The sequence below is a fragment of the Pituophis catenifer genome, unplaced genomic scaffold (genome assembly GCF_029215685.1).
Source record: "Pituophis catenifer annectens isolate HBS135680 unplaced genomic scaffold, rPitCat1.0.hap2 SCAF_1, whole genome shotgun sequence".
NCBI classification, from domain to species: domain Eukaryota; kingdom Metazoa; phylum Chordata; class Lepidosauria; order Squamata; family Colubridae; genus Pituophis; species Pituophis catenifer.
Genome location: NW_027256881.1, coordinates 54,368,704 through 54,395,537, shown reverse-complemented (window position 1 = coordinate 54,395,537; position 26,834 = coordinate 54,368,704). Strand labels below are relative to the sequence as shown.

The window sequence follows — 26,834 nt, the reverse complement described above, 5'->3', positions numbered from 1 at the left end:
GTGGTTTCATCTGGATACAAAATCCTTCTTAGATATATTCAGCATCGGAATCAGAATAGAGCTGGAAGGGACATTGGAGATCTTCTAATCCAACCCCCTGCTCAAGCAGGAGACCCTATACTATTTCAGATAGGTGGCTGTCCAGTCTCTTCTTAAAAACCTCTAGTGATGAAGCACCTACAACTTCTGAAGGCAAGCTGCTCCACTGGTTAATTGTCTTCGCTGTTAGGAGTTTCTCCTTAATTCCAAGTTGCTTCTCTCCTTGATTAGTTTCCATCCAGTGTTTCTTGTCTTGCCTTTTGGTGCTTTGGAAAATAAGTTGACCCCCTCTTCTTTGTGGCAGCCCCTCAAATACTGGAATACTGCTATTATATCCCCCCCCCCTCAGTCTTTCTTTTCTCTAGACTGGCCATCCCAATTCCTGCAACCGTTCTTCATATGTATTTATCTCAAGTCCTTTAATCATCTTAGTTGCTCTTCTTTGCATTTTTTCCAAAATTTCAACATCTGTTTTGTAATGTGGTGTGACCAAAACTGGATGCAGTATTCCAGGTCTGGTCTTACTAAGGATTTATAAAGTGGTACTTTATAAAGTACTAATATTTCTAAATTATAAATATATTTATATTTATAAAGCGTTACTAATATATTGAGCTAATGTGACTATTATGAATGTGACTAATATGAATGCAATTAACAATAGAACTGGGCATATACATCCTTTCAAAATTGTCTAGCAAATTTGTGAAGAAATTTAGGTGGACATTTCTCCAGAGTACAGTATCCCCAATAGTGTTCATAGTAAGACTGCTGTGATAAAAAAGTGCAACAGTAGGAATTATGATGCCTTCTCCTGGGATTTAATTGAAAAATGGGAAGGCAGGGAAGCTACAGCCACTGCTCCTTAGACAGGACATTCGGATGTATCTTTTGATCATTTGTTACATGCAGTAACTTCACTGTACTAATGAACACTAGCACATTCTCTTCTCAACTGAAATACTTTTTAAAGCAAACTTTCGTTAATGAAATCAAATGAGAATTGTTAAGAAAAAGTATAGGAGAATTTCTCTGCCTAGCACTAATAAATCCTATACAAAAACACCTGCTAAAAGTTCATATGACAATCCAAATCAGGTACATGAGCTTTCATCTATCACCTAGTAATGACAGAGGACTACGTGATACTGACAGAACATTTCTTCTTTTCTCTGCTACAAGTATTTATAATTACAGTGCAACTAACCTTGCCTGTCAACAATCTTTATAACATCGGATTTAACTGACATTGCTGTATTAGCGTTTGTACTTCAGTATGCCTATCTTTCTCTCAGTTTTAATTCTAGTCACATCAACATATTTACCATGACTCTGGATGATCAAGAAAGGTACCAAGTGCATCCACCCTACTCAGCAGCTAGCAAAACAGAAACAAGATGTGAAAGTTAAGACCCCAGAACTGGGCCAGGTTTCAACAAGTTTCTGAAGTGCATTGTAACTGGGTTATTCATAATCTGTTCAGCAACAATTAGCTCTCAAAGTGCAACAGCTGCATGATGCTGAGACTTTCCAGATGCAAGCAAAGGAATTAAATCAAGAACTAATTCAATTGGAAAATTGGGTGTAATTATGGAGAATGCACAGTCTGTTAGGCTCCTTGTGGTGATTGCTCACTATTTTAAAAATAGCCTGGTCTTTGCACAGTCCTCATTGCATATAGATAGGTAGCTATGTTTGGAGAAATCTCATTTGGTTTCATAGAGATAAAGATTTAATGTTATTAGAAATGTACTTGATGGCATCAATACAAACTTCTGCTTGCTACCCTTTTATTGGCATGAAAGACAGTAATCCAATATCACTTGCACACAGCATGATAATACTTTGCACTTACAACACTTTCCATCTGGAGAACCTCAAAACTAGTATTTTACAATAAAACAATTTGCCTATGAAATTTGCAATGGAGATTTGGGCTTTATCTACCTTTAAACTAATCAGATCTTTCTGTCAGTCTAGTCAGCCTATTAACCTCAACACAGTAAGATACCAACCGTTCCTGGAACAATTCCCCTGAAATCAGCACATATATATGATTAAGACTGGAATGCAAGTCAAATAATCAAATTGTATTTTGGCACAGTTCAGTGCATTTTAATATAAAAATAGAAAGGATGGGGTGATAAAAATGGACAGAAATTATGGCTCCTAGAGGCAGTCAGTAGCACTTAAATCTTATTGCAATAAACCATAAAAGTGAGTGTAATTATAGGTTAAAATATTTATAAAACTCTTGGGGCATGGGCAGGGAGAATATTAATGGCCCTACCTATCAGAACAAGAAGCAACGGGTAAATAATATTATTGAGGAATATCAGATGTAATAGAAGAGCAACTAAGCAGGGAATAAACTTGATAGGTGGGTCAGGCAATAGATGGAAAGGCATCAGTCAAAATGCTTCATATTACAGACATGTTCTCTTGAAGGGTTAGGGGTAGGGTTAACCCCAACCCCAACCCTAACTCTAACCAATCTATGGAATATTTTCACTCATTGCAAGGAGGTAGTTGACAGTCAAAATAAAGAAGTACCAAACCTTAAAAACAAACAAACCCAGCATACTAGCTTATATCTATGGTAATGAAAAAATCACCAAGAACATTCAGGCAATACTACTTAAAATGAAGCAAATCTATCACATCAATAAAAGCATATCAAGGAATTCACCATTACCAAAGGGGAATATTGGGGTAAGTGGGGGGAAAGATATTCATTTTCTCCACATTCCAGGGGACTATTTCTGAAATCTGTAGGACTTGCATCCCTTCTTTATAAACAATTCATCAATTCAATTTTATCACAGAAATAATGTTCAAAATCCATTTTAAATTAGTTTAATACCACATTATAGCTTATAAAACTGCTATCTGGCATTCATACAGAATTACTGTATAAAAAGATGAATAAGAGTGAATTACAATTAGATCACTATTGTAAGCATTAGTCATGTTACATTTTAGATACACAGGGGTCATATAATTAAAGAAAAAAGAATAAACATTTAAAATGTTATTTGAAAAACAAAATATTTTAATGTGCAACTATATTGATTTGAAACTTGGAATTGTGCTGATCTTTTACATATTTCCAGAAACAATTTTGTTTTGTCCAATGTCATGTTGTCTGCTTATAAATACTATTATATTTTTTTAAAAAAATGACTGTGAAGTATTATTTCTAGTCAACTATGAAACATTATAATGTATTAAATGCACAATTAGAATCACAGCAAAGTTGTGATTGAGACTTCATGAAGTGTGAAGTGTCCTCAGAGTGGATTCTGGGCTCAGCATATGATCTTTCTGAGAAAGTGCACAATAAAAATCATAAAAGTAATGTAGAATATAGGTAGTCATTGAGTTACGACCACAATTGAGTCCAAAATTTATGTTGCTAACTGAAACATTTGTTAAGTGAGTTTGTCCCATTTTACGACTCTTTTTGCCACATTTGTTAAATGAATCACTGCTGTTTTTAAATTAGTAACAGTTATTAAGTGAATCAGGTTTCCCCATTGACTTTTCTTGTCAGAAAGTCACAAAGGGTGATCACATGACCCCAGGACGTAAATGTGCAACTCTCGTAAATATGAAGTGGTTGTCATCCAAATGTAAATCATGTGACCATGGGTATGTGGTCTGCCGGCAGCCTGAGGAGCTGGCAGCAGAGTCGCACAGTGAGGTTGGGGAGGAACGTGGGCCAGTCCTAGAGTCTGGGGAAAGCTTGGATGAGGGCTCTGCATCAGAGGCAGAGAGTGGTCCAGGCCCATCTTGGAGTTATGTGCTGCCTCCAGAGCCGGAAATCAATGAGGCAGAGAAACAAGGGGAGCCTATTCCCAGTGCATGCATGCACAGAGCTGCAAGAAGGCAAGAACAGTTAAAACAAAAGGGATGACTTGGGAGTAAGGCTTGGAGATGATTGGCACCTCCCATAAGAAGTAAAGGAGGAGCAAAGGCACATGAGCCTTTGCAGGAAGCAACTTTGTTCTGGTCGGTTTAAATTCTGAAGCTCCATTTTGACTCTGTGCTCCGTGTGGCCTTGCAAAGCTAATTGCCAATTAGGTCTTTGGCAGAGTGTCAAGGGAGATAAAGGTGGGTGCTTATCAGCCTTATCCCGAAGGACTGTGGCAGATGTCTGTCGGACTCTTTACAAACTATTTGTGATTCATTATGGGCTGTGAATGAACATAATTCACAGCCGTTAAAATAAAAAGAGGGTTTTTGGGACTAATTGTGTGCTGTTTACTGTCTCAGGAAATCTAGGTCAGAACAGGATGCTGCAACAGCCATAAGTGTGAAAAATAGCCATAAGTCACTTTTTTCAGTGCCGTTGTAACTTTGAAAGGTCACTAAGTGTACTATTGTAAATTGAGGACTACCTGTATATCTTTTTAACCAAAGATTAGCCAAGGGTTTATCTGAAAAAAGCATTGCAGATTATTTATCCAACGCATACAAAAGGATGAAAGTTGCCAGGATCAAATGTTATCAAATGCCAATCACTAAATAATAGCAAAGACTTCCAAATTAAATATTATCATCATAATTAGTCAATGTGAGATATTGATTTCAGTTTGGAGTATTTACAAAGAGTGGTTTGCAGACTCCTTAAATAGAAGGGGGATTTATTTCAAAATTCTTTAGCTGAAAAGGAAGTGAGCTTTGCTTTAGACCAGAGATCAGTAGGATCTATGTTTCAGTCATTATAATCTAACAGAATTTTGATGGAATTGAGATTTTGAATTTGTGAGATTAAAAACATAGAAGGGAATAAGTGTATTTCTTGGGATATGATTGTTATCTTCATCCCTTGCTTTGTTATTTGCTTCTCTTTCTTCTTATATATTGCATGTGAAATTTTCATAAACTTGCCAAGAGTTTGGAAAAAACAAAAAAGGCTAACATTAAAGTATTTTCTAAATTGCTTATGCATGAACAGAAGAGGAACTCTGCTGAGCATAATTTTAATACTCTTATTTACTATTGACCTGATTTTTTTAAAAAAAGTAAATTGTCATAGTTCCATATTTTGAAGATCACAGCATGCCTAGAATCTGTGTTGTCTTTTCAGTGTTGTTTTGTGACTGATGTACTAGAAAAAATAAAATGTGTATTCATAATTTACATTTCTACATTCTGATTGATTTTGTAACAATAGAAAGTATAAATACACTCAGATGTTTAAAGACATAGCCTAAAGCTTTAGCAAGCCCTCTTTTGACTGATTATGTGCTGGTAAGTCAATATCTACTCATGGTGACCACAGGAATAAATATTTTCCAAGATGATAAAAGCTCTCCTTACTATTGTTTTAGCAAATCAGCTACTCTTTTCTCCAGTCTAGTTACAGCTTTTTAAGTTTTGAAAAAACAGATATCAGGGGAAATATGCAACCAATTTGAAGATGACAGAGGAGTTCATTCCTGTTGGTCTTTTCTGAACTTTGAAGAATTCATAGAAAGGGCAATCAGGGCTTTTGTTTTGTTTTGTTCTATCTTATTAACAAGCTATAGTTTCTGCTTATCTCTGTATGATTGTAGGTAGACATTTAAGTTATTAGAAATCAAAGCTGTTGCAAGGACAGAGGGAGCATAATTGTGAGAGGAAGGAAAGAAAGTATTAAGGTCGTTTCAGCCAGGGAAGAGAACAGCAGTGATTTGTTGTCTGCTATGTTACAACAGTATATACTGTGACTAATAAGGTTATTTTAGTTACAGAGCTCAATAATTCAGCTCAGTCACAAGAAAATGTGGGATTAGGTTGATAAAAATGGCTTACTATCAATTACCCAACAAGTTAATTAATTTTTGCCAGTCATCCCTCTCATCAAGTCATTCTCATTATAATGTGCATTTGTTTTTTGTTTTGTTTTTTTGTTTTTTTTAATTAACTGAATAACTAGAAGATTCTAGTTCTTTCTTTCTTAGATCATCTTTAGGATGGACAATAAGCATGATTATTTAGAGGACATACCATTAGCATGTATAATAAGTTCACTGCTGTTGTTATTCTGCTACCCAACTCCACAATTGAGTGCTAGTCTACTTCCATTGCAGAGAGGACAAAAATATACTCAGGTGACTGCAGTCTTTGCTCTTCAGGGAGTGAAATCAACTACATTCAGAAGTAGACTGATAATCAATAGAATTTAATCCAGTGTATAATGCTAATGTGTTTCTTCAATGACATTGTCCAGTAGAAAACATTCAGGCTAAAAGATGGTCATCACTCCCAACACATTCTGAAGCCTATTATAGTCTCTTTAATTGTGTATATAATCTATTGATTCATATACATATAAATTGGACTAACTTTTTTTTTCTAAAACAGTTCTGTTTTCTAGTATAGGTAATCTTCCTGTCAACTTAGAAATGAATCCATGCGGCCGCAGCCAGCTATTTTTATTTTTCTCAGCTTGCCACACAGTATTTGGGGGGGGGAGAGGTTTGGAATGTCCGGCCAGACAATAACAGCTCATCATCCTTTGGGAACCAAGGTCATCTCAACAGGGGCTGACCAAAGTCTTGAAGGAGTTACCCAGGAGATGCCAGAACACCTAATTGGACAATGTGACCTGTGACAAGGTGGGAGGAGAATATCTATTATTTATATGAAAACTGTGGGAAATAGTTAGAGTTGGTTTTGCTTTCATGAATGCCGAAATGATGAATTCAATGAAACAGTTCTTATAGAGATCTGATCATGTTGGAGTGCTGGCTTGGTTGGGTTCATCAGTTGGAACCTTGACACTTCCCAACTGCAACTGGGACCAGCAACTTTGTGACTAAATGACACAGTTATTAAGCAAGACATCATGTGTGGCATGACCCTGAGGGACAAGGGAAAGAGTGTCATGATGGACTGAGATTCAGAGACTGACAATGAGAAGCCAGCTCCAGAATTACCAGATGGACTGCTGTCTGAGCTGGCACAGAAGAGGGAGCTGTCCAGCACCATCAGGCACAGCTGACGCCACTTTCCAAATATGAAAGTGCTGAACCGCCATCCCCTTCCAACACAATGGCTTGTCATGTTGAGAAGAGAGTAGAGCAAAGGCATGCTGCAAGACTGCTCACGAGGAAGGAATCTCACCCTTCTAAATTAGCAATACCAGGGCTGCTTCTTTGAAAACTGAACAGCAAACTCAAGCCCCTCCTCTGATAACAACTACCTGTTAATCCCCACTCTGAGTGTCCTGACTCTTGATGTATGAATTTCATGACCCTGACTTTGAAACCAGCCCAGTTGACAAATCTTCTACCAAGCTTTGACCCTCAGACTTCGCCCGACTGCTCTTTTGCTCACTGTTTTGAACTGGAACTCTTGTAAGGCAAACCTGTAAACTTTAAGGGGGAACTTGTCTCCTTACTGCATGTGTGTGGATTTGCACTTGCTTATTTGCTTACTTACAAACCTCATTTAGTAAAGTGTGCAACTACCTCTTCATGCACTTGTGTCTGCTTGGCCTGGGACAAGAGATGCTGCCTAGAAAGCAATCAAACAAGAGGGGAAGGAGCAAGATTCTGTTAATGAAGCCTTACAATAAAATAGAATTAGCTCATCTGGTCATGTTTCCTATCTGGTTTACCTGGAAGGGCTGACATCTTATGACCACAATTTGGAATTTTACTACCAGCTTGGAAATAAAGTATTGGAAACCATCTGTGAAAGATGCAAATGGTAATTGTGTGACTGTAGGATGTTATAGCAGTTGTAAATGCCCACTGATTGCAAAGTGTCTGGATCTCGATCATGTGATCACAAGGACTAATCATAAGTCACTTTTTCAGCACTGTCTTAACTTTGAATGGTTGCTTAACAGGGTGATTATTAAGTGAGGGCAACCTGTAAATTCAAACAACTGTAAAAACAAATATTGAGCCCATGAAATGGTTACTGAAAAGTAAGGTGAGGCTATTTTTCAGAAGGTATGAGGAAAAATGTCAAAGATTATGCACAGATATGAGTATACAAATATAACTAATAATTAGACTTTCCAGATTTTTGGAGGAAAAAGTAGAGGTGCTATCTATTCAGTTTTGTCCCATTCATTCAAACTAGGAGGGGTGCCATATGGGGCCTGATTCTGAATGTGCGTGCCCACTCCAGGTAGCCTAAACACTGTGCCTCCTGCTGTCCTTTGCTTCCAAAGGGATGCTTTATGATTGGAAACCAGTTGTGCAGCTTGGCATAATCATATACATAATGGATTACCAAATGCTTGTTATAAAGCATAAAGTTAAGTGTGGAATGGGGGGGACAAGGGAGGGAAGATACACTGCAGTTTGTTTTCTGGGATGGAAGGAAGAGAAAGAATGGGAGAAAATGGATTTTGTTTAATAGGCAGGTGCTTAGGATGAATGTTGAAGTTCTATTGCAAACAAAATGGAGAGAGGAAAAAAAGAAACTGGAATTGGTTTTTGCCTAATTTAGACAAGAACCTTGGGCAAAAATGTTCTGCTTGTGAAGAGCACTTCAGAAATAAGCAGGGTTGTGAACAGATAATATCAAATTGCTTTCCACTGGTTGCTGGAGGTGAATGTATGGACATTCTAATAAAGTCAGACCTTGATAGCATTTTTTTTCTTCAAAAATATAACCTTCTCTTGCTTCAGCAAATTAGCAAGGAATTTTGCATGCATTTCTGACAAGGGTGGAAGATTGGACCACAGTTACAGATTTCTGCAATAATCTCTGGTGTCCATCTACTGTATACTAGTCATTAAAGACAATGGAAACAAGACACCTAGCTTACTTCTCAATTGAAGGCACATGTATGCACCAAATAAAATAATAATTGGATGATATTTATTAGATTTATTAAGGATGCCTGATCTCAAAAAGTGAGTGGCTTACAAAATATCAAATATTGTATATAATTAAAAATACAACATAAGAAACACAACTGCCTGGACAGCAACAACATTCAAAAAAATACCACTGAAGCACATAAATTCTCTATCCCAAACCTACGAGCAAAGTGGGTCTTAAAGGTTTTCAATAAGGCTTGTAGTATCAAGTGCAAAGGATCAGGACCATAAGTTGAGTTGTAGCTCAGAAAGATTTATTGTTCGTACTTATCTGGTCAACTAATGGTCAGCACTAAATTAGCACTAAAGATCAATAGAATTCAAGGCGGGCTAGACTTGGGTCTCTTATGGCAATGCAAGAAGTCTAAATTGATGACATGCTTTACTCTGCCCTCCAGCTCTGCTTGCTCTTTTCCTACATGGACAGGGGTAGGTGTATGTATATTTGGGGGATGTTATTCCAGAAGGAAGGGATGGCAACAGAGAAGGTACACTTCTTTGATCCTACAAGATGTCAACATTTAATTGAGAGGACCTGAAGTGCACCCACTCTGCCTGAACTCCAAAAGTGATATTAGTGGATGTTACTAGCAATGCCTTTGCATCCTGTCATCTAAAAATCTGTGAGTCTCTTCACTTTATGTTTTATATCATATTCTTTTGGAATATGAATATATGCTTCATGCATAAAATTGCTTTTCTGTCTTCAAAGCTCTCAGCAAGTCACTTTTACCATGTGGCAACATTGAAAATGTTTGCTTACCTCTTCACAGTTTCTCCTGTTTTCTCCTGTTTTCCATAACAACATTTCAAATTCCCTAACAATATTCTATACTGATGGCAGGTAAACAAAAACAACTCATACAACACTTTTCCAACATTAAAATCTCTCTTTAGTAGAATGTGAAATGTCTGGACTATAGTTTATGACTTTTATATACTGGTTTTCTTGTTGTAGAGAGCTTAAGAAAAATCTAAAAGAGCCCTACTTCCTGCTTACAGAGCAACTTTGATGGAGCACTATTGAAAGCTAATTTCTTGGGCTATCACACAAAGATCTAATGATCTCCTTGTCCATGGAAAGTACAGAACCAGTTGCAGGAAAACATCCACAAGGAGATATTTTAAGGAACACAATTTGGAATTAGAATTACCGAGATTTCAATCTATCATTGCAAATTTAATTGCATGAATTTAATTGCATGATTTAATGATTTAATTCATTTTCATTTAAACACAACCCCACTGTCCTGGCAATCTTCACATTTAGTTATGGACAGTACAAATTTATAAATTTATCATGAGCATTTACTAATCAGTTTTTAAAGAGAAATTCTGGCCTTGTTTTATGAAGCTTACTTAATTATAAAAGACAGAAAGACAAATAATTAATTTTTAAGGAAGCTTCACTTTCGAAATGGAAGCATCTGGCAACATATTTCATTTGCTAAAATCGTTCCTGATTATAGAGTCCAAAGGAATACATTAAAAGCAAAATAAACAAATACTGAAACTATTAAATTTTTTACAACTAGAAAATAAACCTGAAACAAATGTTAAAAGCAAGCCTGGGTGGGACATTTTAAGTTTATTATACAGATCACTAATTTGTGAATTACTGTGATTTTGTTTACATTGGAACCAAAGGCAGACAAGATTATTCTTTGTTACCCAAAACATGTTGGCTGTATATGGAAAATTCAAAATTGCCTATGCCATAGCATATAAAATTTGAGGCAAAATGCTTTTGGAAGAATGACATGGTACAGCATGTCTGCCCAGTCCAAAAACTCTAAAAGCCAGAATCATCAGCTCACATCAACAACAAAGCTATAGCTGTATCTCTTATCACAGAAACTACGAGGGTCAATGAAGTTAGTATCATTTATCTATACATGTGTATTACTTGAAATCTATATTTCTTCAGACATTAAAAACATGAAGCTACGTATAGAAGTCCTGCCTGATGGAAGCTAGCATTCCCACATGAGTGAGTATTAGTCCCTTGTGCTAAATCTCATAGATCTGAATTTCACACTGTGAAAATGGATCTACTGAGGAAAAGATTTTGGCATTATATATCTTGAGAACTGGAGTTAGAGACCCCACACCCCCACATACCCACTGCTTAAACTAGTCTGTTTCTTCCCTATTCAAACTTCAGTTATGCCCAGCCATTTGTTCCCAAAAACAACCACCTTACACTTGATCTTATTAATATTCAGGAAGTTGTGTTTACAGGAGAAACTAAACTTATACAATAATCTTCTCTTCCTCTCAACTTATGAGACATCACTAATGTACTCTCTGCATAGAGCAGAATGTTTACATGATTACTTTTAATTTTAGAAGAATATAGAAAATCACAGGAAAAATAACTTATCTAAGGTAAGATATCTGAAGAGAAGCCATGGGAGAGATTTAATAAAAACCACCCCTACCCTTATACAGCTCTGATGCATTGATCTTTACACAGATAAACATATATTCCACATTCAATATATTCAGCATATATTGAAGCTCGTTACAAATTAAATTGTAGATGATAAAAACTTTCACTACTGCCCTAGGGCAGACGTGAGTTGCAAAATGTGTGTCATGTAAACACCATTGGAACAGAAATAAAAAAGATGTGTCATGACATCACAATGCACATTTCTTAAATTTTTGGTTAATACTAAACAATTATGGAAACATTTGTTTTTTATCCGCTGTGGTGGTCGCTGAGCCTAACACAGAGAGAATGCATGCAGGAACCAATTTCAATAGAAAGTGATGCAAAAGATATAATAGACCCAGCTTTCAAATAGAAAAGCATCAAGCATTGATGAAATACTCACTGTTTAAAGGCTGCAAGAGAACAATTAGCTAAAATGATATTTCAACCTATCATATATGGCTGTGTGTCTTAGAATTTAAAAAAGATACCAGTATCTACCTATACTAAAGAAGTGAGATGTAGAACAATAAACTATTAAACCACTTCATTGATTCTGCATATAAGCAACATTTTCTTAAAGAGTTTCTAATAAATAGAGCCGTTCATACATAAACATATATGTACACTGATACTTACTCATTGTGCTATACTCTGCAGGTTGAGAGAGTTATGCAAAGTCAAGGAAAAGAGTAAGAATTCTATGTCAAATCAATGAAAGCAGGCGGTAAGCAAAAGATATGAAATAAATGCCTTAGTGTTTTTTGTTTTTCATTAGTTTTTATGCTGCTACTGTTTGTACATTTTCTCATCGTGGCTTTTATAGACAGTTGGAGGGCAACATATTTTTACCTGTGGTTTTGCTTCTTATAAATTGAGTTAATTATATGGCATATAAACTTATGTATTAAATAAATACATTGTCAGGTTTCAGAAAAGGCAAATGAACTCAGGTAAGATAGATTCAGGGCATCTTGCAATATTCTACAGCCATCTATGCTCCTTAGTAAATAGAGTCTGTCAATGCCACTGCATAAATTAAGGGCATGAGTCATTATTTTTCTTGTTTTCCTATTCAGGGCTTCTACATTAGACTGACTGAGTCTCCACTTACCAAAGAGCGTAGGTGAGTAGGAATGTTGCAAGTATACCAGATAATTGAATAAACAAAAATGGCATTAGAAGAATATCTGAAGAGCAGCAAAGAAGACACTGAAGCTACTACACCAAAAAGCCTCACTTAATACCAAAAAGACTAAATTAGCTTACAAAGTAGACCAAATGAAGAACAGAAAAGAGACACCCCCCAAAAAACACACCCCCCCCCCAAAAAAAACCCTCACCCACTGGAATCCCTCCAGACTTCACTGGAAGTCTGGAAAGGGTAAGAAATTATAAGAAAAAGAAAGAGGGGCTAATTCTGGTTCCACAACACCAAGTCTTAAGAACAAATGCACACAAAGCCAGAATTGAGAAGAAAACAATAGACGCTTCTTCTGCAAAGAAACTGAATAAACAGTAAACCACCCAGTTAGCTGCTCACATAGTTCACATAGACTGATTACAAAAAAAAATATGCATGACAAAGTAGCAACAATTGGTGCATTAGAATATCTGCAAGAGATAACATTCACCTGTAAGATCACTAAATCAACAAAGTAATAGATAATGAAGATGATAAGGTGCTCTGGGACTTTAAAGTTCAAATAGAGAAGCATCTGCCATGTAATACTTGACAATTGTTGATAAGAAAGACAAAAAAAAAAGTCTGAATATGGGACATTGCAGTATCTGGAGAGAGCAGAATGGAAGAGAAAGAACTGGAGAAATATCACCAAATACCGAAACCTGCAATTAGAAGTAGAATGACTGTGGCAAAAGAAAGCAAACATAGTATAAATACTAACAGGTGCCTTAGGGGCATTCTTAAAACTCTTAAAATCAGCATTGAGAAAAATCACCATCAGTCAGTTATAAATGGCAGCTTTACTTGGAATAGCTTACATCCTGCGGTGACACCTTTAATATTATTAAACAATACCCACCTCTGAGGTCCTTGGACAAAAATGTCAAACCCTGCCCCAACATCTAGCTGACTATGTGACTAACCATAATAATCTAAGAAGGAGGTATTACTTTGCTTACATCAAGCCTTAATTGTGTAGAACAGCATTTGGCAGCTTTCAGATGAATTTGTGGTAGTTGAAAATTCTAGATATTGGAACCCATGCATCTAAAAGCTGCCAAGGTTGACAAATACTAACATAGATCATATATGAAAGTGCATGATTACTAAAGAACTAATTTCATTTTTGAGGAAGCCTTAAAAATGTTACTATAAGAACCAAATGTGGAGAAACAGAGTGTCACTGAGTAAGAAAGAGAATGAAACAAGAATTAATATGATCCCCATATTTATTCAATTTATACAACAAATGTAAGAAGGACAGAACTGCGATGGATGACGGTTGGAATAAAAATAGGAGGCCAAAATACTAACAGTTTGAGAAGTGCTATTAGAAGGATTTAGAATAGTTAATGGTGAAAATAAAAATGGAAAGTGAAAAATATGGTTGTATGTTAAATAACAAGAATACTCAAATAAAGTCAGCCAGAATTCTTTAGTGCATTAAAAGTTCACTGTGAAGAAATAAAACATGAAGAGTATACTGGAGAAGTAGTTTTATTCTAGCAAGGAAGGCAATGACAAAATTAGACAAAATTATGATTGATATTCCTGTGACAGAATCATTAACACAAAGTTGTACAGCTGGGAAAAGACCAGGGGAAAGAAAATAGATGGAACCAGAATGGGTTATTAAGAGAAAGAATTTACTCTTGGTAATCAATCTTGGAGCAAAAAAGTCTGACTTCTCTCTCAAAGCAATGATCATCAAGCAGAAATTTACATTTTTGATGTGATCTGAGTAGATGATCAACTAGAAACATTATTTCTAGTTTATGATTATCCTTGGTAAACATTAAGAAGAAGGATAAGGTAAGATGGGGACATCAAATAAGTTACTGATTTATACTTGAAGCTCAGCAACATTTTGAAATGGGGAGCATTTATTCATGAACTCACCAGAATCAAGCCTAATTCAGTGGCATACAACTATTTATTTATTTAGTATATTAGTACTATATTGCTGAACAAAACATATTTGCTTTTTCCTTTCATTGTATAAATTTCTGTGCACAAAATTTGGGTTTAAACATAATAGGTTGGGGAAAAATAAATATAATAAAGTTCCATTTTTTTCAAAATATCAAAATGATTTGCCTATTTAAGACCAGAGGTACACCTATCTCATTTTAGCTCACGTTCTATAAAGGTAAGAAATTGAAAGTTAAAACTAATTAGCAATGATACCATGTGAAGTTAAAAATTGTGTTTCCTTACAGCTGAGTCTCCATCCACCAACATTTTTTCTTGAATTTTCAGATCCATATCTAACTGGAAAAGAAGTCTCAGAGATCAGAAGTCTCAACAATCTCAGAGATTGTTATGGTTCTACAAATCATTAGAGCTTTTTGTGTGACATTGTACAATGTCATTGTTGATCATGTACTCTACTTCTTAAAGTACCAGCCTTAGTTTCTAATTACTTGGTTCATTTTGATCTTTACTCTGATCCTAAATTCATAATGTCTTTTTTTAATCAGTGAAACATTCTGTTATTTAGAGCAATCATCACAATCTAATCCCAGTGAATGAAATGAATAACTCACCAGAGTAGACTGATTTAACAATGTCAAATGAATAAAAATGGAATTTGGCCCTCTGCCTAAATATAACTCCAATTAGTTCCTGCTTTATTAAACAAGACCAGCCAGTGCTATTTCTAAAGCATAATTGCCATGATAATTATAGCCCTTAAGATCCCATGAAAATGATGCAGAACACCACATGCAATTCATGAATTAAAGCAAAATATAATATAAAGTTTTCCAAAGAGACCCATGCATATGCCTTGATTATGCTAAAACAGTTTGTTGTCATTAGCTGCAGACCCTCTTGTGGGTCACTTTAACTACATTAAAGCTAATGTGATCATTTTCTGCTCTTAAAAAAATTAAAGCCCAAAATTGAATGTTGGGATGGTTTTGCCTCCTATTTTCTTAAATTAGAAAGCTGCTTGCTTGATGATGTCAGCCCTTGAAGCTTCCCAGTTCCCCTGAGGATATTTTAACTGTAAGAGTTTTATAACCATACAATGGTTTCAAAATGCATTTCCTATTTATCTTTCTGTACAGGCTGTAAACAATTACTTAGCAGCCATATATCTTTTATAGTGGCTTTAAAAATAGCATACTTCCTTGCTAACTTTCATGCAGGTATCAGAATATTAAGAAACCCTTGTTTTGTGTTCCATAGACTATGGCTAGAAAAATTCCTTTTTTTTCTTGGGATTAATGGAAAAGAATTTGCTTTCAGTGGGGTTTTTTTGTTTCAAAAGGAAGGACAATTTTGGTTAGACGTTTTTGGGGTAAACATTACATTCTTGACCTCATATAATTAAGAAGTATAGTTCAAAGATTTGAAGGAGGATTGTACCTCAATATCCCCACAGAGGCAGAGTTGATAGGAAGAATCATATCAGGTGACTTCTGCAAGTACTTTGTAGCTTTTTAAAGCATTTTGAAGATTTGATCATTTTCTATTGCTTTTTGGGTGGCTGCAGATGGTACAAAATGGTTCAATATTACTTATGTATTTGGACACTAAGAATGTCTGATCGAATGTATGCCTTTGAACTGTGGTGCTGGCATAAATTACTGTGTGTACCATGGACAACCAGAATAACTAACAGAAAGGTGTTAAATCATATAAATCCAAATCACCAGAAGCTAAAATCATAAGACTACATATGATTTATTGTGCCCATGTTGTGTGTGCAAATTCATTGGAGAAGGCAGTGGTTGGTGGACAAAGAAGAAGGGCAAGCAAAGAACATGCTTGCTTGATAACATCAAATCTGATACAAAGTTGAACATACAACAGTTGAAAGAATCTGTGCTTGACAGAGTAGCATGGAGAGCACTTGCCTATATAGTCACCAAGAGTCGGACACAATTAATGGTTTAAAACAAAGTATTATTATGTATATGAAGAATATTGAAATGAGATGGAATTGTTTGGTAAGTAGCCAATGAATGCAGTCATCATTAAAATCCCTGCTTGGGGGTGGGTTGCAGGTCCAGTAATGGCATAGGAGTCTATAGAGGGAAGAGATATTGCAGAAAGTTGTCTAATAGGGTCAAAGTATAGTAAACTGAAAAGAATATAAATTCTGTTTTGGAAATTTCAGCCTTGCAAGAAATTTATCACTGTAAATTTTATCAATTTTCATAACTAAAATATATCATGGAATGTAGGAAATTATTGTAATACCCATTATTCCAACTTTGATATTATGAGTTGATGTGAAAGTTTTCAATGAAATCTGAAATGTATACAGGATAATGCACTGTGATAAAGATAAGAACCATGATTGTGTTTGTATGCATGTATGTGTAGGTCTATGCAAGTTCTGCTCAAATTGCTAGGTTGATATTTATGGTTATATAATTTCAATTCTGATGTGTATTATATGGAAGAGACACTGCCAAGGCAATGGTCAGATAAAAGGGATTTAAGCCTGGTCAAAAAAGTAATCCAAGAAAGCATTTCAGAAAGGTTTTTCCCTAGTGCACATGAAGATAAAGAGAAGGAGGGACAAGCATATTCAGACTTGTAAATTCTGTTACTATAGCTATTACAGTAAAAGAAGTACATGGCATTGGTTCCTAACTCTGCTCTATATTGAAGGACTGACAATTCCCCAACCTTGATGAAATCTGGGAAGTCATGTGGTGATTATTAAGCAGTAGATTATTCCCACAATACAGGATCATCTATGCCCTTGATGTGATGTCCCGCTGCCTGGAGGCCGTGCGGGCCTGGATGGGGAGGAACAGGCTCAGACTCAACCCCTCCAAGACCGAGTGGCTGTGGCTCCCGGCGCCCCGATATAGTCAGCAGGTGCCATCGCTGACTATTGGGGGTGAATCTCTGCCCCCCACGGAGAGGGCTCGCAATCTGGGTGTCCTCCTGGATGCACGGCTGTCTTTAGAAGAGCATATGACGGCCGTGGCCAGGGGGGCCTTTTATCAGGTTCGCCTGATTCGCCAGTTGCAGCCCTTTCTGGATCGGGACGCCCTGCGCACGGTCACTCATGCCCTTGTTACTTCCCGGTTGGACTATTGTAATGCTCTCTACATGGGGCTCCCCTTGAAGAGCACTCGGAAGCTCCAACTGGTCCAGAATGCGGCCGCGCGGGTGGTTATGGGCGCAACCCGTTATGCCCATGTGACACCCCCCCTGCGCGAGCTGCACTGGCTCCCGGTGGTCTTCCGGGTGCGATTCAAGGTGTTGGTTACCACCTTTAAAGCGCTCCATGGCATAGGACCCGGGTACCTCCGAGACCGTCTTCTGCCACCAATAGCCTCCCACCGACCAGTTCGTTCCCACAGAGAGGGTCTCCTCAGGGTGCCGTCAGCCAAGTTATGTCGGCTGGTGACGCCCAGGGGGAGGGCCTTCTCTGTGGGAGCCCCAGCCCTGTGGAATGAACTGCCCCCGGAAATTCGTAAGATATCTGACCTCCGGGTGTTTCGCTGCGCATTGAAGACCCTGTTGTTCCGCCAGGCCGGACTATCAATACAATAGTTTTAAATTGGGGTATTTAAATTTATTGGGGTTTTAAATTTGAGCCATTTATTTAATTATTTTAAATTTTATATCATTGTTTTGTTTGTGTTTTTAAATAGGCTGTACACCGCCCTGAGTCCTTCGGGAGAAGGGCGGTGTAGAAATAAAATTATTATTATTATTATTATTATTAACTACAGGAATAATGTTTCTATCAACAAATGGATGTAAGCATAAGAAGCCACAGCATCAAGCTTTTAGTATGAGATCTATGGATTCATCATATATTATTCAAGAGGAGACTTTGGTACAAATGTAATTGCAGAGTAGTGCAATTCATGTGTCAACCTGGCCATCATTGTTTTCCTTCATGTTTGTTGCCAGCTGCCATGGAAATGGATGGAGGAAAGCAATGTATATTTGGGAGGGGAAGCGGGCAGGTGATGTGAGACTAGAATTGCTGAGAAGCTATGGGGAGGCTTGGACTCAGAGAGGCCAGCTTGGGTTGTTTAACATCTTCAAGGCCAACCATCCTGGGAATGGAATGCACGGAGGTGACACAGAGCGCTTGGACCAGAGACGTTCCCAAAACAATTTCCTGGCCGATGATTGGATTCTGGTTGCCTGACTGCAACGGAGAGGGATGGGCTTTGGGTTATTTTCAATTTGCCTTTTTGCATGTGTTTGCTTCAGATTTTGTCTGACTTTTGCTGCAATCAGTTATTTCCTAGTAAAAGTACCTTTTCTCTGAATCTGTGGAGTCAAGGGTTTTCTTTCCTAGGGTGATCAGAGGCAGCCCTGACAGTATGATTTCAGGATCAAGTCCAGCCAAAAATTTTCATTTCCCAATGTATTTTCAATGTTGTCAAAATTTCACTGAACTTGTCCTGAGAAGAATCCCTCTGCTCTACCAATAGACACAGAATCTGAACTTTTAAAACCTGGTATTAGTAGGAACTCTGCAACGCTTATACTGTATTTCAGTTTTTATGAAAAGAATTTCTATGGAAATGTAGTTTATTAAACTAGGGGACATATAATTATTAGACATGAAACTTCTCCTCCTCCCCTTAATCAACTTGGATCAGCTCTAGGCTTTAATCTCAAATGTGCACTTATTTACAAAACTTTTAACATTCCTAAAAGATTCCAGTAGTTTCCACTGAATTCTTCAAGACAAGTTTAGAAGACTACCAATTTGAAATACAGTTGAGATTGGATAAAATTTATCTACACAAAAACTGTGATCTGAATATTATGGCAATTACTGTCTTTTTTACATCAGAAAATAAAAAGGCTGCAATTTGTGATGCTGATGAGATGAAATGGGATAAAACATTATTTTGCTTCTAACTATTTGTCCCATTGATTGCATGATTTTCTCCTCCTCCTCAAATGCTTTTATTTTATATTCTTAAAGCAGCCTACATTTATTTTCACTATGCATTTCACACAAAAAAATGTTCAGTTCAGGAGTATGCTACCTTAATTAATTAAGCAACAAAACATAACAAAAGGAAAGCTAGTCAACATGAGGAATACATTTATCAGACAATAACATTATGAAAAAAATGAAAAAACGTGCATCACAACATCAGCTTTTGATATCAAAGTACAGAGATGGACTTAAAAGAATTTAGTTGAGGAAGGGAGGAAGGAATGAGAAAGCAGGGCAGAGTTATCCTGCCTTGATTCTCTTTGGCATAAGAGCAAAGAGAGGGAGAGAAAGAAAAAACTCTATCTGGCTTTCAAATTTCTATTATATTCAAGGACCTAGGGTTATAAAATATAGTTTCTGTAGTCTTGGGAGGAGGTTGTCTGTTTTCTTGACCTGGTCTACTTTGAAGGCTAACACCTTTTGTTCCCCTTGTCGTCTTCATGGATGCCTATGAAATATATACTTGCGTACTGCACTGTGCACTACAATACATTAATCTATGATAAAGAAATGTTTTCTTTTTGGAGGATAATGATTGAGAACAAATACTACGCTAATAATGTTTCAAGTGTTCTAACTGATTTAAGTTAATGCCCCTAAAAACTCTCAACAACAAATATTTATCTATGCTACTCTGTGATTACATCAGTACTTTCCTTTAAAAAGTCAAATGCACTCTTCTGAAGTTAACACTTCTGCTGTATCCCCATTGAGACATCAAATATCCTTTCATCTTTCTTTCAGATAATCTGCATCTCCATATTTCTCTCTGGGTAGCTTTTTTTCCCTTTCTTTTTTCTTTTTTGCTGTGCTGCTGATAAAAGTTAGTATATACATCCATGATGATATACAGCTAGAAGAATTGTTCATTTTGAATGGTAGACATTATGGGGCGGAATCCAGTCCCTTATGTCTACAACAACTGACAGACTATCTATTTAACTCTTCTCTTTCTGAAAACTTTGACAAGGAACAGAAAGCCATGCTAATTCTATGTATTTCATTCAATTGATTTGTTCTTTTCTGTGGAATGAGTATAAAATGCAGAGGGGATGAAAAGCATTTTTGCATTTCTGAACTTTTTGTGTGAGATAAAAAATCAAATCACACACACACTGATTGTACTGGGGGGAAAAAATCTTCAACCTTTATAGCAATTTTAAAAACTGTTCTACTAGAGAAAGAAAGGAAAACAAGTAAATCAACAAATTAAATTTAAATAACTGAGAAAGTGAGTTTGATGTAATGGTTGAGGCATCAGGCTAGAAATTGCCAAGACCACTGGTTCCACCTTGGGCACAAAGCCAGCTGGATAACCTAGTGAATCTTTCTCAGACCTAGGAAGGAGACAAAGGCAAATCACTTCTGAAAATCCTTGCCAAGAAAACTGTGGGAACTTGTCCAGGCAGTCTCCAAGAATTGGATACAATTGAACAGAAGGAAAAAAAAATACTGATGAAGTAAGTATACTGTATGATATTTGTTCTGAATTTTTATGAACCTCCTTGTCTTTGTCATTAACTTTTAATGGCCCTTGGAACCGTGAAAAAAAAATTACTAAAAGGCCTTTCCAGTCTGAACAATGAATATTGTTTGTAAATACACCTAAGTAGGTAGGTAGCAATGCTACCTATTACTTATTTAGATGACACACATCTCTTGCCACATAGAAAGGAAAGAATAGTCTTGAGACTATTCTTACATCAAAATGTATGACAATTATCCAAAATGTGACAATAGAGAGAAACCTTGGTAGGGTTTCTTTCCATTATAGTGGAAAGGTATATTTTTATCTAGTTGGCTATTTCTCACTATATTCATGTTAGAGAGCTTGATACTTTTCATTACTTGTGTGTGTGTGTGTGTGTGTGTGTGTGTGTGTATGTGTGTGTGTGTGAGCACGTAGCTTGATTTATTCTCTCTGGTTGGGTGAATATATAATATTTTGTTCAGGATTATCACTTTATTATCCTGTAGGGTTTCCCTCATCACTCTCTGTCAAAAGGATCATAAATTAAAGTCAGTAAGCATTTGCAGTCCAATAAGTCATTGTCTCTGAATGCTAATATTCTCTCTGCTGAGTACATTTCATTGTGACCTTTATATCTCAGTAGCTAAAAAAGAAACAAAAAGGAAACATTTGAACAGCAAACCATGCTATTCTTTATATTTTATTTTATTTTCAGATATAGACGACTAATCCTTACAATCCAAAGGTTAATAGGGCACACATATCCTTCAAATGAAAGGATAGCCATTGTTTGGAGAAAAACCTTGAGAAACTACTTCAATTAGTGAAAATGATAACATTGATCTGCATACATGACAGAGGTGGGATGTTAGACAAATTAGTTTGATTTATATTTTAATTACTTAATTATTCATATTTCCCAATACAATAGTTAAAATGAAATACACTTTTCCAAATTTTATCTTGTTTCCAAAATTTTAAAGAAACACACTAAAATGCCTGCCTGCCTACCCCACTGCCCGCCCGCCCACCTGCCTTCCTGCTAGCATGTACCTATAAAAAGTAAAGATCTTGATGGAAAATTGCAGGAACCAGTACTTAGGCAAATGGGGCTGCCTAAGTTCTTTTTAAATTCAGACCTATAAGATAACATTTGGAAACATGTTTCCCCCCTCCTCATTTTAACACCATGAACCAGGAAGGGGCTCGAATGAGAAGTTTTAACAATTGATTTTCTTGGCCCACCTTTAACTGACTGTTTATTTGGTAATGGGTATTCTTCCTGTCCTTCAAGGCCCTTCCCTATGTCCTCTACAGATGTTACATGGATGCACAGTCTTTGTTTAGTGATCACAGTTAGGGCTAACTTGGTCATTAAGCAAAGTGGTTGCAAAGTAAAAACCATGACTGTGCTTGTGATCTTACTTCAGTTTTCCTTTGTTTTATAGATTTGTAAAGGTAGTAAATCTGAAGATTGCTCATAAATTACTTTTTTGTTACTCTTTTAACTGTGAATAGTCATTAAATGAAACAGTCATTTAATGAGGACTATCTCTAATAAATTTTCCCACCAACTCAGTCTCCTGCATTCAAGCATGGTGCCTTAAGCACTAGACCTAACCGGCTCTCAGCATGTCCACAGCTAGCAGACAGCCAGATGGTTCTCAAATGAATAGAAACTATCTTGTTTAAGGCTTAATTTCAGTACTTTGGTACGTTTGTCTTTTTCTTTACTTTTTTAAAAAAATTCTGACCAATGTAAAATTGGAGTGAATTTAATGCTCAGAAAAAGAGAAGCTAAGTGAAAATTAAGTTTATAATCTCAATTGCTCCTAGGAAGATTTTTTTTTTCTTTTTGAAATTCAGTTTTGGAACCAAATGAAATCATCTATAATTTTTCTCAATATATTTAAAATGGTTAAAGGTACATTTTACCATTTGCTTCATAATCACAGAAACCATAATAAGAGTTTCTGGAATTTGTGTGCATTTATCTAGGTTAAGACAGGACATTTCCAATCTTCAAACAATTCTATATAAAATGCTTGGAGATATAAATAATATCTATAATAAAGACAGCTAAGCAGGATAACCAGTTGGGAATACAAGATTAAGGACGGCGTTAGAAAAACTAGTACATTAAATATCTGCTAAACCATCAGGAGGCCAAACAAAATAAGCAAACAAATATTTCTTTCGGGAAATAATTTAGAGTAGAACCAACTCATCTTAGCACACAGTGGTTCTTTATGGGAAGAAGCTCTGATGAGGGAAAGAGATTGTCTGAGACCATGGACTCTTTTTTTTTTTAATCCAGGATTACATATGGGGGCTTGCAGAAACAAACTACCAGTGCATTTGTGACATTACAAGTGGATGAATAATTTAAGGGAGAAGTAAATACGCAACCAATATCCAGAGAAACAAGGCATAAGTAGAGTTAGTAATTGGTGTGTGTATGTATAAGGATCAAATCTACTTAAAAACATTATTTCCCCATTTCCTGGAATGCCAGATATTCAGCCTTTTCATTTTCACTTTGAAGTTGCATATTTATTTATATTTTTATACATAACTTTTTCAAGGAATGTAATAAATTGAGCATAGTATATTCTCCTTTTCTCCTGTTCCATGAAATCTATGAAGAGAATTGGGCTGAAAGAGAATGACTGGCCCAGAATCACTCGATGATCAAACAATACAGTATGGCATTAATAGCATGTTAGTTTCTTTTACATAAGTGAACCTCATATAAGAAAAAGATCCTGGCAAGTATCAAGGAAGGTGTGTACAAACACACTGGCTCTCTTTACATGGCAACCTGCCATGTCCTAATGATCTTAACTAGAAGCAGACCAAAGGAGCACTTCCCGATTGATTTTCCTCAACCTTCTAGTGGCCTTTGATGAAGTAGTTCATTAATTTTATTGAGACAAGTGAAAGAGATACAAAATTCAGTGCAGGCCTTGTTACTGGAAATATTTTACTGACTATGGTTGATAGAACCACAAAAGATTGTTCTCCTAGGCATAAATGCTGAAAGTTGAGATATAGAAACCCATTAGAAACAGTTTAGGTGCATGTGTTATTTAATGGCATTGTAGTCTCTTGGAGATTACTGACAATTAATTAAGAAGAGTCCTACTTAGACATTTTTAATTCATGCCATTATAAAAGTCCACTCTGCAGTCTGAAGCATCTCTTATCAAATATACATTCGGAGCTGAGAACTTCAGGTACAAATTAAGACCCAAGAAAATACTGTTCAGAAGAATAACATTTTGTGAGAAAATATTAAATCTCAAGAAAGAAACAGTCCTCCTATTTTTTTTATGTTACAGGAATTATAACCTGGAAATTTAAATAACCGTTTCTAATAGAATCTTAATAACTATAGATACTGCTTGATATATTGACAGTGACTATCTTGAAAGTCACCCAGTCGCAACCTACAATGTTTTCCCAGGGTAGCTCCATGCCCTACTTACTTACATCTTTTATTCACAATCTATGAATAAAATTTAAATAGGAGGCATCTAATTGGAATCACATTTCCAGGAAGCAAGCAGTAGGGGTGAAAATTACAGTGTTTTAATAATCCCAGATTAAAGCAGACCACACATAAAGGTTCTCTGCCGAATAATTGCAATAAAAATGATTTTAAATTGAATAAGAAGTCATAGGTGAAAGAACAAAAAAATCCAAGTTATCTTTAAAAGGTGCAAAAGGAAACAGCTAATGGTGGATCATAAGTCTGATGCTCATTTGAAGAAACCCTGTCAAAGTTCACTTCACTGGGAAAGAATTATTAATCATAAACTCTCAGTTTGCTCTGAATTGCACAAAGCAATTTCAAATAATGTTTCTCTTTTCAGACAGTATTTGAAGTTATCATTTCTACTGGAATGTTTACAAGAAGAACCTTTGATTTTGGGTGTTTTTAGAGCCCCTACCAATGAGATGTAATCTTCCAGATCCAAGCTTTCATTAAAGAAGAAAAAACCCTTACTCTCTAACCATAATTGAACTGGATAAAATTATGTTTTTTGTCTATTTTACAAGAAAACCTGGTTTCTGCTTTTCATTGCTTTTAGTTAATGAACAGTTTTAGTAACAAAGAAATTTGAAGAAGGATTTTTGTTCCTCCTGAAGAGAAATAAATATTTCACGTATAGTAAAATTTAAACAAAACAAAACAATTCAGAAAAAACAAAGAGTTTTTGATTTAGTTATGATAAATTATAGGAATCAGGAGGAAAGACTACGGTTGATGTTTCTAATTCTGTTTTTTAAAGAAAATGATGAATTTTAAGTTTTTATATGCTAGACACATGATCATTACATATTTGTAACAAAAAGCAGAATGGTGGCTGAGGAAGATAAGCATTGCCAGTCCTGCAAAATAATCCAATCTAATTATTCCCATTTCACAGAGAGGGAAGTGTGGTTCATGACATTATTGCAAGGGAGTTTGTTGTTTGTTTCCCAGCCTTTAATTCCTGAAATGATGGCATTTATGGCAGATAAAAAAAAATTTAAAAAGAAAGAAATCTAATCTATATAGGGCTGGGATGGGATGACAACAACCAGGTGGCAGCACTTCTCTGGCAATTAAGATGATGATTAAATTTAGAAAAACCTTTGAACACATCCACCATCTTTTGGAAAAAATAATTAAGCAACGAAGTGAACACCAAGAAGCAAACCAAGTAATAACCAAGAGCCAATATGGGTTTGTCAAAAACAGATCATGCCAGATAAATCTTATTGCATTCATTGACAAAGTGACAAAATTAGTGGACCAGAGGAATGCTGTGATACAATTTACTTGGACTTCAGTAAGACATTTGAGTAGACTATAACCTACTACGTTATAACCTACTACTATAAGATAGAAAAATGTGAATTAGACAGCATCACCACCAGATGGATTAGTAACTGACTGACCAACTGCACTCAACATGTAGTCTAGTTTGATGAAAAGAAGGACTGGGGGTGACATAATAGCAGTGTTCCAATATCTCAGGGGCTGTCACAAAGAAGAGGGAATCAAGCTATTCTCCAAAGCACCTGAGGATAGGGCAAGAAGCAATGGGTGGAAACTAATCAAGGAGAGAAGCAACCTAAAACTAAGGAAAAATTTCCTGACACTCAGAACAATTAATCAGTGGAACAACTTGCCTCCAGAAGTTGTAAATGCTCCAACACTGGAAATTTTTAAGAAGAGATTGGATAACCATTTGTCTGAAGTGGTGTAGGGCAGTGGTCCCCAACCTTTTTATCGCCGCGGCCCGCTGAGCGCGCGCAGGGGTGGGGGCACGGCCCAGGAGCTTTTGCGCACGGCCCATTGCGCACGGCCCAGGAGCTTTTGCGCACGGCCCATTGCGCACGGCCCAGGAGCTTTTGCGCACGGCCCATTGCGCACGGCCCAGGAGCTTTTGCGCACGGCCCAGGAGCCTTTGCGCTGCAGCGTTCATGTCCCCCGGCCGCTGCGCGGCCCGGTGCCAGGTACTCCACGGCCCGGCACCGGTCCGCGGACCGGGGGTTGGGGACCACTGGTGTAGGGTTTCCTACATAAGCAGGGGGTTGGACCTCCAAGGTCCCTTCCAACTCTGTTATTCTATTCTATATGCATGATCCCAGCATTGGAATTGTTATGTCATATTCTGCTGATGATCTGAAATTTTTAAGATGTTTCAGGAGAACAAAAAAAATATATGATTGATCGCAAAATAGTGTTGAAGGAAATTCAAATTTTCATGCTGTTTGATTATTGTAATTATCCTATGAAATCCTGCTTGCTTAATATTGCCATACTTCGTCTCTGTCTGCAAGATCCCAGCAATAACTATATTTTTGTATAATAATATCAGATTGTTGAGAGATTGTTCAAACCGACTTCAAATTAAATTACTGGTTTAGATGGT

At 36.5% G+C, this 26,834-nt stretch overlaps 1 protein-coding gene across 1 annotated transcript in view; it reads right to left on the bottom strand.

Annotated features, from left to right (window-relative positions):
• ALK (ALK receptor tyrosine kinase) overlaps nucleotides 1–26,834 on the bottom strand; it is a 650,975-nt gene that overhangs the window by 419,927 nt on the left and 204,214 nt on the right. The window lies entirely within an intron of this gene.